The following is a 6,085-nucleotide window of genomic DNA, read 5'->3' on the forward strand; positions in this document are numbered from 1 at the left end:
CGTGCTTTATCCGTAGCTTCTTGCATGTCATGAGTTATGTTTGCCAGAATATGAACTAGTATGTGGAAGAACACAGACACACACTTACTACACGGCATTAGAAACACAACAAAAACCGGTTGGGGTATGCAAAAAGAAAACATTCCTATATAGCCTGGATGCCAGAATTCTTTCAGGACCTGAACAGGCCAGCTACTGAGCTAGCTCCAGGACATGACAACATGTCAGCGGATTGCAATGATTCTTTTATTACAAATCCCCTCAGTTAGACCTTTGATTTGAAAGCGGAACATGTGTTTCTCTCTCGGTCTTTGTGTGTATTACCATCTGGCATCCAGGTGGGATACTAGTATTAGGGCGGGACTTTCTAGACCGCCCACAGCAGGGCGCAACCAATCGGCCACAGCGGGGCGTAACTCACAGCAGGGCGCAACCAATCGCCGGCAGCGGGGCGTAACTCACAGCAGGGCGCAACCAACTGCCGACAGCGGGGCGTAACTCACAGCAGGGCGTAACCAACCGCTGACCAGCAGCACGCAACAGGGCAGAGCCGACGGCGGTTGACCAATTAATCAAGCTTTTAGGATGCCATGTGGCCATTGTGAAGTTTGATCCATTGTTCAAAATCCATCGTCACTCTGGGTTTGATTCCGAAAACCAGGCCACCAAGAACAAAAAGGGGAAGGCCTAGTGGCTTGGCACTTCTCAAGATAGCAAAGATGAGAAGAAAAGGCGGGCACCTGCGGCATCCGTGGACTTAATATCGACCACCAGCCGTATGAAGCCGAGGAAAAGGCCAGTAAACGGCCCACACCTTTTCGACAAAGAGCTGGACAGACCGACAGCGAAGACAGCGGTCAAAAGGTCAGTACAATTTTAGGTCTCAACCTTTTGCACGGCGCATATGTTTCTGTACACACATAGACTCCGTTTCTGTGTTTGATCACCCCGTTATTTCGTGGAGTAATAACAGTCTACATTAATTCTATTTTCGAACACAGTGGTTACAAATGACATGCCTTCTAAATGCCTTGCACACTGCGTAGTGGAAAACTGATTTGGTAGCACCCTTTGTCCACCATATACCTAATTATAATTCGTTTGAATTTTACCGTGTTAGATTTTACCTGCCAAGAAATGGTTTCTTCGCCTGTCGTTTAATTTGTGCAAACTTCTAATACGATTTAAAAGAGAGGTGATGACTGTCTTGATCTTTTCGACATTGAGATATTTCTTGCAAACTTACAGATTCATAGATATCCTGTTTATATCTCAGCCGACACAAATATCCTAATATGGCAACAGTTCAGTAACCCATGGATAGTGGATGTGCATTGATTTTTTGAAGTTGCAGAAATATTGTTTATTTATTTGTGTAAGTGGATAAGATCACGTATAACGAGAAACTTCTAGCAGACAAATTAATTTTAACATGTTCAATATAAAGGACGTGTCTAGCCTTTGTATTGGAGATGCTTTCAAGTGTAGAGTTCAACAACGCAACGTAGAAATTTTATCTAGATAAAACTGATAGACATCCATACATGTTTACATGTTGAATATGGTTGTCATGGAAGAAAATTTCTAGGAACTGGTTGGTTACACGGTGTTCTACAGTGTTTTCTGTTTGGTATGTATAGGCAATAAAGACAAAAGAATTGCAAAGTATTGCAATATTAATCTTTGTTCGCTGTGTTTTTTTTCTACAGCAGCTCCTGAATGTAAGATTCTGCAACATAAGTGCTGTGACGACCATCTAAATGGCGACTTAGTTCACGTAAAACACATGCAGCCGAACAACGACGATGAAAATTTATTTGGGTAATTTTGGAATAGTCCATTATTGTGATTTCATAAGCATATAAGAGCCGATAGAGTTTTAAAGATTTCATAATTTGACGGTTTCACACAATGGAATATTTGTAGGCATACTAAGGATGGCTGCCATAGCTTCTTTTAAACAGTTTGTTAACTGATTTTGGTAGCTAGAAATCAGATCAAACCGCTGTGGTCGCCAGCTCCACCGACTGTTTCCGTCTTTATACTTGCACAGGCCGACCTAGCTTACGGGACGAGAGCGATGACGACGAGATGTTCCTGCCACATTCTACACAGAGATACCGCTGTAGGGGAGGTCGGCAGATCAAGACCTTCTACTGGATGTCGGTGAGACGAGCTGCATCCCTAGGGGAATCCATAACAGACGTCCGTGCGTGCGTCCGTAACGTCGGGACCGATCGCGAGGGGAGCCACACAACAAGCGTCGTCGACAAAAAGAAGGGAACGAGAAAGAACCAGATCTGTAGCGGAGCCACGATGTGAAGCCAATAGATTGCGTTGCTACAACCGTTGCTACAGCGAGACAAAACCTGACGCCAGTTAGAAATAAATATTACGGACTGACTTGAACATGTTTATTCCACGGATATACTAATATATTGTCTATTTCATTATTTATATTGTGTGTATATAGTAGTAATCTATTGTATATGCATATCAAAATCGTACACAAGGCTATTGACCTGGCCGATGACGGTTCTAAACAAACCTGGGGTGGATGTAGCCTGACTACTTCGCGCTCCTAGTGGCCGGCCCGACGATACCGCTCCCAAGAGGGGGTCATTAACCTCCCCCAGGGAGAGCTTCTGTAAACACAGGCTAGGGGTGGATGTACAAAAATTCAATTGAAAACCCCAAACGAATATTGTAATAATCAGTGTGCATGAAAGCTGTGATACGATTGCACGCTCTCACCAACTTGCAAGAAGATACGGAAACTGATGTCAGCATAGCCAGTATCACGTAGTCATAGTCAGTCCGTCTTTAAAGTCTCCTGTGCCAAGTGTACGGAAAGCCTTGTCTCTGTGTCCTTTCTTTATCCTTACTATGTTAGTCTTTCGAAGCTTCAAAGATGCAGCTAAAATAACTCGAATTATGCGTTGGTAACATGTCAAGCATTTAATTTTTCTATTGAATGAAGCAAAGCTTCTAAGAAAAATCAATCAAAAGCAGTGACATATTGTTGTTGCTGCTTTTTGCAAAAATCCGGACATCTTCTTTAAAGCTGTGACTTATTTACCTTTCAAAATCAAACTTTCTCATGACAATAAAAGAAGAGCCAGTCTAAGCATGTCATTCATGATAACAAAAACCAAAAACGTTTAAGACATTGAGGAACAGCTGTGATGTATAGGTATATATTGCAACATCCAGAAAGTTTATTTCAAACATCGATAAACAGCTGTAAAAGTGTATACTATAACTAGCGCATTTTCTATGCCGTACGCAGTGGCATTCGTCCTTGCTATAGAAAAGGCCATACCTGCAAGGCGTTGCCAAAAACTAATTCCCTAGGGAATGCGTTCGCGGAAATCCTAGAATATTTGGCAAACCGAAAGCAGTACTATACAATAGGCTCCGCCCCTGAGGCGTCGCCAAAAAGGTTACTAGAACACTGCAGCCCTGGAAAAACCAATCCTTGACACTTTATGGGAAAATCACCCTCGTAAATACTTTAGTAGTGTCCCAGTTCACCCATTTGTTTATGACATTACCGTCTCCTGGAAAAGTTTTTTTCCGTGACTATGAAAAGACTATTTTCAACTTTATTTGGAATGGCAGACCAGAAAAACTGAAACGCAAAATTGTTTATAACACACATGAAAAGGGAGGTTTAAAATTAATTCACTTACCTACTTTTGATCAGACTCGCAAAGCATCGTGGATTCCCAGGATTTTTACTGGAAACTCTTTTTACAAACAAATGCTAAGAGTCTCTAATCCAATAGCGAACCATGGACTTTTTCCCTTCATGCAGTTGTCTATTGATCATGTTAATCACATTTTTACGCAGTCACCTGTCCCTCCTAATCCTTTCTTTAAAGACGTTATTAAAGCATGGATATCTTTCCAATTCAAGCCACCTGAAACTCATCAAGAGATTAAGTCACAGTTGTTATGGGGCAACTCAAATATTTTAGTTGAAAATAAACCTTTAATATGGAGAAAACCAATAAAACGTGGAATTTTTTATATAAATGACTTGCTGGATACAGAAGGAAAATTGATATGTTACAATGGCTTAGTGGTAAAATTCGGTTATGTTATGGACAAGTTAGAGTATAATCAATTATTATCTGCAATACCGATGTTCTGGAAAAAAAAACTAGATAAACTACCAACTGTAGGTCCTATCTTACCCAGCATATCGAATCACTCATGGTTAAAACCAACAAAAATTAATAAAATTATCTATTTGTCATTTCTTCAGAAAGAAAACATTACTTGTAATCCTGATAATATACAAAGATACTGGGAGGATGAATTTGATATGATTATTCCGTGGAAATATGTTTTTCAACTTATCTATAAGATTACTATATGTCCAAAATTAAAATTTTTTCAATACAAAATACTCCATAAATTTTTACCAACTAACAAAATGTTATTTATATGGAAAATTAAAGAGAACCCCTTTTGTATAAACTGTGATAATGAAATAGAAACCGTAAGACATTTATTTTGGGACTGCCCTAGAACTTGTGAATTTTGGAGAAATTTAGAGACATGGTTTAGTATTGTAACAACTAGGACTTTAAAACTAAATTATGGAATAGTTATTTTAGGTGATTTATGGGAAAATACTAATTTGATTATTAACTTGTTAATTTTGTTAGCAAAATTTTTCATTTTCAAGCAGAGAGGCCAACAACTTGTATTAAATCACTTTATTTCCTTTGTAAAGACACACTACATAACAGAACAAATAATAGCAGAAAGACGAAACAAGATTGAAACCCATTACCTAAAATGGGACCCACTTAAACTGGCGTTAGATTGATTATCTTTTCCTCATTCTTTATTTGTATTAATGTTGTCTGATGGCTGTCTGATGGCTGTAAAAAGTGTCATTATTGATTTCTCTTCTTCATTTATATTAAGTTATCTGAATGCTGTGAAAAAAAGTCTTATCATTGATTTTTCTTCTTTATTTAGTTTAAGTTATTTGATTACTGTCAAAAATGTGTTATCATTGACTTCTCTTCTTTATTTATATTTAGTTATTTGATTGCTTTAAAAGAGTGTTATCATTGTTTTCTCTCCTGTGTTAGTATTGTGTAAGTTGGCCGTTTATCTGTTGATTCTTGATTACTTTTTCATTTGTGTGTTGTAATACTTTTGCTTTGGATCCGTGGTTTATGTTTTGTCTTATTGTACTATTATTCTGTTTATTTGTTATTTTGCAAAATGAATCAAAAAAATAAAAAATAAAAAAAATAAAAAAAAACATTCACGACAGGATTGTGTTGTTTGATACAATGCAGTAGCGAAAATATGGGAGCGTTAAAGAGATCATTCATTTCTTCAGTAGGGTTAAAGGCATCCAGGGCATTTTATGAGGCTTGAAAGTTTAATTAAAAAACTAAACTTTCTAGTCATTCCTACAGATAGTAAGTTTCAATAACACTATACCATTACATATCGAAATTAAATGAGCAAAAAGATACGATGTCGTTGTGTGGTGAGAACTGATAGAAAATCCAAGCCCTAATAGACTGATCCTGACTGTCCATCACAATTAGCGGTTCGAGTAATGAGAGAGTGACTGCATGTCCGTCAAATATTTTCGTTTTTATGTTTTGAATTTGCGTTTTGACGGAGGTGGGCGGGGCTATGGTATCTATAGTATTTACAGTAGGCGCGTGAAACTAAAAGATTAACATGTAGATTATTTTTGTGCCGTTTTTGCGCACTTTTGAAAAGAAATCCGAACGCCAACGTGGTTAACAGTGGCATTTATTGTCAATTTCACAAAGATTACACCAGCTAGAACATTTCCAATTTTCAAGTCTTATAAAATGCTCTGGGTGCCTTTAACGTTACAAGGTACGGAATCGGATAGTGTTTTAGTCTGTCGGTGCGGCAGAGTGGTATGTTGAGTTTCAGTTTGTTTCTTGTGTTACGGCCGGATATGTCCCCTCTTGTTTGTTTGTTTATTTTTATTTCACCAGGAGAAATCTTCGGAAGACATATTATGTTTCTGTTTGAAAGGTACTGTACATGCATTTAAGTTCGCGTTTTAAAC

At 38.2% G+C, this 6,085-nt stretch overlaps 1 long non-coding RNA gene across 2 annotated transcripts; it reads left to right on the top strand.

The window, feature by feature from the left end:
* The first annotated feature begins 284 nt into the window (after positions 1-284).
* Positions 285-3,443, top strand: LOC136431475 (uncharacterized). Of its 2 annotated transcripts, none has more exons than XR_010755071.1 (3): positions 285-864; positions 1,710-1,821; positions 2,054-3,443. It is a non-coding gene; the product is annotated as an uncharacterized lncRNA (long non-coding RNA). The 2 variants fall into 2 exon arrangements; XR_010755072.1 differs by having other exon boundaries at positions 1,713-1,821.
* Positions 3,444-6,085: the final 2,642 nt, after the last annotated feature.

This window comes from Branchiostoma lanceolatum, chromosome 3 (genome assembly GCF_035083965.1).
Source record: "Branchiostoma lanceolatum isolate klBraLanc5 chromosome 3, klBraLanc5.hap2, whole genome shotgun sequence".
Lineage (NCBI taxonomy): Eukaryota > Metazoa > Chordata > Leptocardii > Amphioxiformes > Branchiostomatidae > Branchiostoma > Branchiostoma lanceolatum.